This window comes from Anser brachyrhynchus (assembly GCF_964034855.1).
Source record: "Anser brachyrhynchus genome assembly, chromosome: 3".
In the NCBI taxonomy this organism is placed as follows: Eukaryota; Metazoa; Chordata; class Aves; order Anseriformes; family Anatidae; genus Anser; species Anser brachyrhynchus.
In genome coordinates, this window is record NC_137696.1 from 54,954,519 (window position 1) to 54,963,261 (window position 8,743).

The 8,743-nt window shown below is 37.5% G+C and overlaps 1 long non-coding RNA gene across 1 annotated transcript; it reads left to right on the forward strand.

Annotated features, from left to right (window-relative positions):
- The first annotated feature begins 309 nt into the window (after positions 1 to 309).
- Positions 310 to 5,387, forward strand: LOC308193576. The gene is made up of 2 exons (XR_013949789.1): positions 310 to 401; positions 3,741 to 5,387. It is a non-coding gene; the product is annotated as an uncharacterized lncRNA (long non-coding RNA).
- Positions 5,388 to 8,743: the final 3,356 nt, after the last annotated feature.

Here is an 8,743-nt window from a genome sequence, read left to right on the forward strand (position 1 = left end):
AACTGATAGCTCCCTATGAATTCGTCAGCCTCACACACTGCTCTCTACCTTGGCGGTTTTGATTCTCCTACCCCTCAATGGGACATGCCCAGGGAACCATGGTAGAACAGAGGAAAAGAAATGTGCTTTAGCATGACTACCACAGCCTCCCCTAGGCTCCTATCTACCTCCGGGACTCACGCTCAGCTCAACAGAAATGGTTCTTGTTGAGAAACTTGTAATTTTAGCAGTTGTGTCTAACTCATTAAATATTGATTCCAACTCTTGTTTTCAGTTGAGGCCACTCAGAGGTGTCTATTTGTTTCTTGTCAGATGCCTGTAGGGAGCCGAGGGACTGCTGTAGCAGCAAAGACTGTCTCATTTGGCAAGTTCTTGGTTATTGCAAACTGCCTCATCCCAAGGTGACAGCTTTTTGTCTTCATTCTGTTTTTACTTGAATCTAATCCCTGTTCATATTCTGCCAGTGGTTTATCATATCAGAGCTGAGTGAGAGTGAGCAGCAGTATGAATTATCTTTTGCACAGTAATCATTCACAGGCACAACACTGCCATTAAATTCCCCAAGCATAACAATTTTGACAGCAGTCCTATCAGACTTACACGGGTTCATAGGTCTGATATGCAACTGATTATGTTATTTCTAACTTTTTTCTGTTTAGCTATCCTACTATAAGCAGCTTTTGCAATCCTGCTGGCAGGAATCTTGTCTCTCCTGAACTCATTTCTCACTTTGTCATGCTGTTTATCCATACCAACATCCTGTAAAATTGAAGACTGCTGAAATGTTATTTCAATATTTAATCTTCAGATTTTGAAAAACTCTAGCCCAGCTGTATCTGAAATGAATCCTTGCAGGCCATTCAAGCTTTCCAATGTGCTTTTGATTGATATGAAGTAGGGAAAAAAGTCTTCTCAGAAGGTATATTGGTAGGTTATGAATTCTCCAAGATGTCTTCTTCCTTATGTGTATTCTCCAGGCATATCCACCAGGCTTCATCTGATGTTGGCAAAGAATGTTTACAACTGGATTTCCTTATACTGAAAAGCATATATATCTTTTTGTTCTTTCCCCAGAACTATGGATGTTCTTATTTTTTTCATCCATCTAAGGAGGGGAAAAAATAACCACAGAAAATTTCCTTTAAGGTCATATTCAGAACACCTTAAGGGAGGATCATTTTCAGAAAATCAGGTGACTCCCAGCTTCATCTCTCAAAAATGAAATGAAATTGAATCTCATTTTACATCATCTACCACTATCCACTAATTCACTGCTCACTGCTGAATGTCTTAGAATTCAAAATACTCACCTGTTCCCATTTGCAGTTCCTTGTACCTAGGTGCCAAGACCACATGTTAAGGTGTTACAGCCAAAAGTGAGATGTGGAGGTAGAGAAGTGAGGTAGGGCTGCAGCACCTGCAGCAGAGGCAGGTAGCATCACTTTTTAACCTGAGGCATAAAGTAGCCTTTATTCTTTATGCTAGATTAGGTCCTAGAGAAAAGCTTTGCAATGGAGCAGAGAATGGCAAGGTGTATAACACTGTTCTCCTGTAACAGACTCTTTTAAGATATTTCTGCAATTAAAAAAAAAAAAAAAAAGATTTAAGTTTATGTGTATGGGTCCCAACAGTCTCCCATGCTTGCAAGAAGGGCAAATGACTCTAGCTCCAGATGAAAAAATATATACCTTAGCAAAGGGAAAATTTGTAGTATCAAAAGTTTAAATAGCAACTGAAAAATATGTATGGCACCACAACAGCAATGAATCTATTGTAAGTATGAAGGGATAAGAAGTACAAACTCTCAAAAAATCATATGCTGTTAGCGAGTAAATTCGTGTTACTCTACTGAACAGAGTGTTAAAGAATTAATATGTAAACACATATTTAAAATTGCAGCAATGTGTAGCACAGGGATCATTTCTGAATTCAGTCTCTGAATTGTTGGTTTTAACTGTGACACACAGTCACATCAGCTAACACTCTGCTCCCTGTAATGCCACCAGCTGACTGAAAGGCTTATATGTACATCACTATCCTTTCTAAAACTTGTAGAAGGATTTGTGTGCATCTACAGATGTTTCATACGTTATTTGCGTTATATTATGTGTATCCTTTTTTACCTTTTATGAAATTAATCTCCCTATCATGAAACCTCCCATGCACCCCCATTTCTTCAAGATGACTTTTGTAAGAATTTTTCCCACATCTGTCTCTGTCAGTGACCATCTCAGCATGCACAGGAGGCCATGCTTCCAACCTTGTTTAAGTGCACAAGTTATTAGAGCATTCTTTATCACATAAGTCACCCGAAAAGATCATGTAGTTTTACCAATGCTGCTGAAAAAGTCCAATATTCTCTTATATATATTGTAAAGTTTAATGCAACAGTCTCCCATGGAGCTTCCCCTTTCACTGGATTTTAGCTATAATTTTCATTCACACTACGGCAACATTTAACATAAAATATAAGTAAAATATATATAGCATAAAATATATGCTGTGCTAATGGGACACCTTCCATGGATTTTGGTCCTCCTGTACAGTCAAAGGAAGAAGCTGAAGATATAAAGAGTCATTGAGTAAAAAATTTGGAATTCTGTACTTATTTGTACTAGACAGGTATTTATTATAGTAAGATTCATCTTTATTAAGACTAAATAATTACTTCCTTTAGCTGTTGCTTTGTTATTTTGCTCTTAATACCTTTTCATCCTCATTCTCTCTTTCATAATATACAAAGTTTTTCTTATATATTTTGTGATTACAGGCTAGTTGGCATAATTTGGATAGATTTTAGATGACTGATCTCTCCCATGTTCCATTTCAGAACTTTCTAATTGACACTCAGGTTTTTATTTCCATCAATAAAATCATTTATTTTTTTTTTTAGTTGCAGTGTTTTTAACCCAAGAGCTTACTGCAGCTTTGAAAAAAGACCATAAAATGTATTTGATAAGATCTGAGTTGTGTCAAAAGTAATTTAACAACCCTGAGTATATATCTATATATATTTATGGAAATGAGAAATGTTTTATTCAGAAAGTGATGTAATGATATTTGATCTTATATTTCAATAAGATGATTTTCTTAAAAAGAAAACTATAGCCTGAGATGCATGCCATATCTCAAAGTACTTTGAGATTATGTACAGGGTGTAAAATTTAATGTTCATGTAAAATGCGTGCAGGATTATCCACTAAAACCAAACCAATGGTATTTAAACATTTAACTTCTGTTGAAAAGACATTATTGGTTTAACATCCTGATTTTCAAAGCATTTGTCATAATGGCAATTAGGATGGTGGATTTCAATACTCCCAGTAGTTCATCTACAGTCTAAATTTCTCTTGGAAGTTAATTGCAAGTCTTGTCTCATCTTCCAGATGAGAATTATTGTGTGAGGATGTGCTCACATCTATTCCAGGCTGCAAACGGCTGAGCACACCGGCAAGTGATGCTGAAAATATTGATATATTTGCAGTGTGGGAGACTGACACGGTTGGTTCACTTAAAAGAAGGCTTATTTTTCATGATGTTATGAAACTTCATGGCTATATGTAAAGGATAGCCATGCTCAGGTAGGGCATTTGCTTTCTTGTGATTATGGTTAACTTATCTTAAACTGGCCTGGTTTAGTGGAGAGGACATGCCCCACTGTGTATAGATAAATTCTGACTACATATAATATAAAACTCTAATTTATTACAATTATTTCTTAATTTCAAATCCTCCTACAGCTATCACCCATGAGAAAACAACTGAAGCCATTTTTTTGCTGTGGCTGCTGTCATTGTGTGATATGGAGCAATATGTGTCTATTTGTACAGTGCTGCAAAACCTTTAACCCTTTGGAAGCATTTCCACCACAAGAGGAGATTCATCTGCCTTTCTACTCTCAAGCCAGTGAGCCACAAAATGTTGATTCCTGAGAAGTTCATCTCTGAAAGTGTGGAAACTCAAGAAACTTCAGTAGGTCCATTAAGGATTTCACCATTTTTGAGTCTTTGTGGGAATTTATTCCCTGACATTTAGATGTGACACATGAGATTTTGAAAAAAGGAAACAAGGCAAGATTTGTAGGAAGAGGCAGTATGTCTTATTAAATTAGATTAGTCTTTAGGTCAGAAAACCCTCACTCTTGTCTGTCTTGTAAATTTTTAATTATTATTTTAATTTCAATTATCAATTATCCTGCTTTTTATCAATTTGAAAAAAAGAGAAAGAATACTTACAAATCACATCTCATTACTTTAAGAGGAAACAGTACAAAATTATTACATAGTTAGAACCGTGCTTCTCATCTGCATTTAGTCTTAAATCTAGAATTGGTAAAATTTCTTTCTTTTTAGCTCTGAAGAATGAAATAGTTTTCATGTCAGGGAGAAGCATTTTACACTTCTATGTGCATGCTCTGGCTAATGCATCTCCACGTGAAATACTGTGGGGGAAAAAAAAAAAAAAGAAAAAAAAGTGGTTGTTTGGAAGTACAGAATGAGAAGAAGGGTCTGAGGTCAGTCCCAAGAAAAGCCATCTCTGTCAGTGTGGACACTCATACACTAGGAAATGAGTAGGAGTAATGTTTCACTTCTTAGCAGCTCAGTGATAGCATTTTTCTTTTGAAGCAACCTGGACAGCTCTGGTCCTTTGATCAGATCTTTCCTGCCCAGAATTTGGATATGTTTTCTGTCAAAATACAGTTGCAGGTAGCCCTAGGAGATGTCAACTTCCCATGTAAATTATGCATAACATTTGATTTCCTCCTTGGACTTTATTGTAAGACTAACAAAACCTTCACAATCCCCATACAAATATTAGTTTCAGTGTCTTGGGCCAGATTCTTTTACATAATATTTAGGCACAGTTCTGCCTTTTAAAAAGCTTCCATGTAGAGAAATTAAGACTGCTCACAGAGCTTTCAATCAGAGAAAGTCCAGTTAGAGGGAGTCTTAGGGACCTGACTAATAATTAATGAACCAGACAATTAAGGGATTGCAATTGTAATAGTGTGGGGTGGAAAAAATAAAAAAATAAAAAAGCAAGCCATAAACTCTAGGGGAAGAAAATCCTTTTGATTTAAAGGCATTCTAACATTAATCACACAGGGCACAGTTGTCATTGGTTATGCAATCTGAAGCTGCTCTTTTTGTTTCCTTTCACTCACTGTGGAAGTGGAGCACGAAGCAGTCACTTTAGTTTCTTCATCAGCATTTTGAAATGCCTGATTGAACTGAGGAGATATAGGACACTGTCTTTTACCTACATCCTCACAGTTACATCTGTGCTGTGTTGGTCTGTAAGCCTTCTTAGCGATTTGTTTTCAAGTCTCTCTACAAAAATTATCCTCTGCATTTCCAACAATGCTGTATGTACATTTTCAAAAATGGTATGAATATTTGCTGTGAATGTATTATTTGCACGCTGCTTTCTGCATTCAGTAGGGAAAACTCATCATTCAAGTCCATAAGCAACAATTTTCAAACAAGAGGAGGGGAGAAGGAAACAAATATTTTTCGTATTCATGTATGATGCAATGAATTCTCCACAAAACAAACCCAGCTTTCTATGACACCTAATTTTCCATTTCTGCCTTCATTATAACATGAAAATGGTTAAAAGCAAGTTGAAATATTTCAAAAATTATTTTCTGTCTCAAATGTATTAAATAACATCTGGGAGAATTGAACTAATTTTTATACACTCACACAGGCACAATCACGCTGTATGGGAAATGCAAACATATATCACTCATTTGTATATACAGAAGCGGTCCTGTTTTCTAAGAAATTGAGGCTGCCATCAGTGCAGATGAACATCTCGGAAGACAGTTAACCTTGAAAAGGATTTAAGTATTATAAAGTGCAAGCAATTCAACCTGAGTCCTTGTACAGTGCTATGGAAAACGTGAGTGAGAACCTTGGCCATGTAAAAAGGAGAATAATGAATAGCAGAAGGCAGGAGGTTTTGCTTTGTTAAGTGGCATTAGCAAGAGTGATACTCATACACTGCCTTCACCTCCTAAGCCCATACTTGTGGGGGGGTGAAGGGGGGTGTTGGAGAATCTGAAATGGGAAAAGTGAGAGGAAGAGAAAATCAATGATGAGCTGTGCAGAGCGCCCCTTATCTCAGAGTTGCACAAGCACATGAAGTTGGCATACACAGGAGTGCTGGCTGCAAAGGGCTAGCCTACCCTTTCTGGGTTTGCAGTCTTTACCCTGTTTTCACCACGCAGCTGCACAAATACTATGTAGGCAGAAAGGAGAGTGCAGCAGAGGGACAGGGGGAGGTCAGGACAGTCTCTCTGGCTGCTTGTGCTGGCTTTGCACTCCCAGGGAGCTAATGCAGGAGAGGGAGAGGGCTGGGCAGTTGAATTCGCTTAGCTTGTCAAAAACACTAAAGTAATTTGATTAAGCATCCCCAAGTGGGCACTGAGTAACAAAAGGTTCTTGAACATCTTTAAAGAAACAGCCTAGCTAGGTCCTTAGCTCCTGGTCAGAAATAAAGACACGGAAAAAAAAAAAAAAATAAAACACCTTAATTGTGAGGATGCCTAAGAATTAGAAGAAAAATCAAGTATATGGTCTTTTTTATGTTTTCAAATCCATAGTAATTCTTTCTCTGGAATACATAAAATACACACCCCAAGACACCAAGTGCCAGGTTCAGTGGAGGGAGAAATGGATGCAATGTAATGGCCTGAGATATACAAGAGGCGATACTAGATGACCTGACTCCCTTATGGCCTTAGAGCTCAGAGAAATAAGACTGTGGCAAGCTATGCAATTGTGTTTAAATATATACTGCCAAGTTGCAAAAATCTTTTACTTATTTTACAGAAGTCTGGGAACTGGTGCAAAAATAACTTTTTTCTTGTTTAAAATTGTTTTCAACTTTTATTTTTCTGAGCAAAAATATAATGAAAAGCAGAGCTGCCTTAAAGACATGGAAGAGATGGTGGGTACTGGAGAGGGGTGGGAAGGTTTTTCTGTAAATAACACAGTCACGGTGGATCCTATGTGTCAGACTGGATTTGATGAAGTTTCATTTGTTAGTGCTCCATGCTCCTGTGACAATTCCCTGGTCTGCAATTCCTTGAACTCACTCACATTTTTAACATTTATTTAGTTGTATCTCAGGCAGGTAGGTGGCAGAATACCGTGGCAGCCCAGTCCTGAAATAGAAAGTACCAATTAAACAGCAAGGAGTGAATGCGTTTCCACAAATGTCTCCTCCCACCTAATTTTTGTTAAACACTCTCAACACTGGCAATTCTGTGGAGAAAAAAAAAAAAAAAAAGTGATTTGATTTGTGTAGTACTACTTCCCACACCAAAGTAAATTGTGGGTTGCACTCAGTGTCTGATGCTATAACCATTGAACCCATGGCCAGAAGATCATTACAATTCCTTGAGGCTTTAAGCAGCTGTTTTTGCAGCACTGTCTAATGCAGTTGGGTTTGATTTACAGATGTCAATATATATAGTATAAAGAGAGGACACGGATCTTGTTAAAGAAGGTCAAGGAGCTCCCGGGGTCCTGAGAGCATGGATGGAAAACCACCAGTCTATGTGATGCTGCAGCTGAGTATAAGGCAATAAAACTAACTTTGGTACAGTTTTCCTGTCTGCAGTATGAGCTACCTAGACATTTTATGATTTGACATGTAGAAAATCTTATTAATAAAATGATTCTTTTAAAATAATTCACAGGTTTATCTTCTCTTTAATAAAAACAAAGCACTAACAACTTGCCAATGGCAATGATGAAAAGTTTTATAAACTACTGCAGTAGTAGGAAAAATAATGACACCAAATCTGAAATGTGAGTCAATTACATGAGCTTTATAACCATTTTACAAAATAAGCTGAACAATTTTGAAAGGACAAACGTTATAATCCTAACCTCAAAAATCCCTCTGTCCTTTTAGTGAGGCTCTGCTCTCTGAGCCTTCAGTAAACTGCAGGGAACCTGTGAGGAGTGTGTTAGTTAGCCCCTACCACTGGTATCCTTCTGGAAAAGTGGCTTCAACTGCACCTGACATTTTTCCATAACTAAAAGGCAAATGCCTTTCTCTTAAGCATTACGTGATTCTGTTTTCTTGAGAGACCAGAGAGATTTGCAAGGTGGAGATAGGAACACATAGCATTCAAGGTGGGCAAAACTGTTCTTTTCTGTTGTTGAACATTTGTTTCTCAAAAGAGAAAGGTTACCCCTTTTATCACTCAGATTTTTGTCATTGGCACAGGTGGAGTAGACATGTACCGAGAATGAGAATCATTTACCTGCCTGTATGATGCAGAGAGAAATTTTGTCTAACTTAGGGATCTAGACACCCTCCAGTCTACAGGGAGAGAAGCAGCTCTGGCAGTCCATTTATTCCTCCCACACACAAAAGTTTAAGATACACAAGTCAATGTCTGAAGGTGCTTTCCTTCTCTCTCTTGCCTATGAAGACAGCCTGGCAATGATATCTAAATTTTATATGTGTGAAATTATCCAATATGAATGCCACCTGCAGCACTTGCTTGGCAGAGGAGACGCAGACTAGCACAGCGGCTCTCATCAGGTCTCTGAATTCCACTTCGATTTATTGTAATAATCATATGAGTTCTGCATTTTTGAGAATGCAAATGTCCACTAGACCTACAATGATGTCTCAATGCTGATTTATTCAAATGCTCTCTATACCAGTTATGGGCACTCTCTGTGCTTGTACTTGCTTTTTCAACAAGAAAATATCTTGC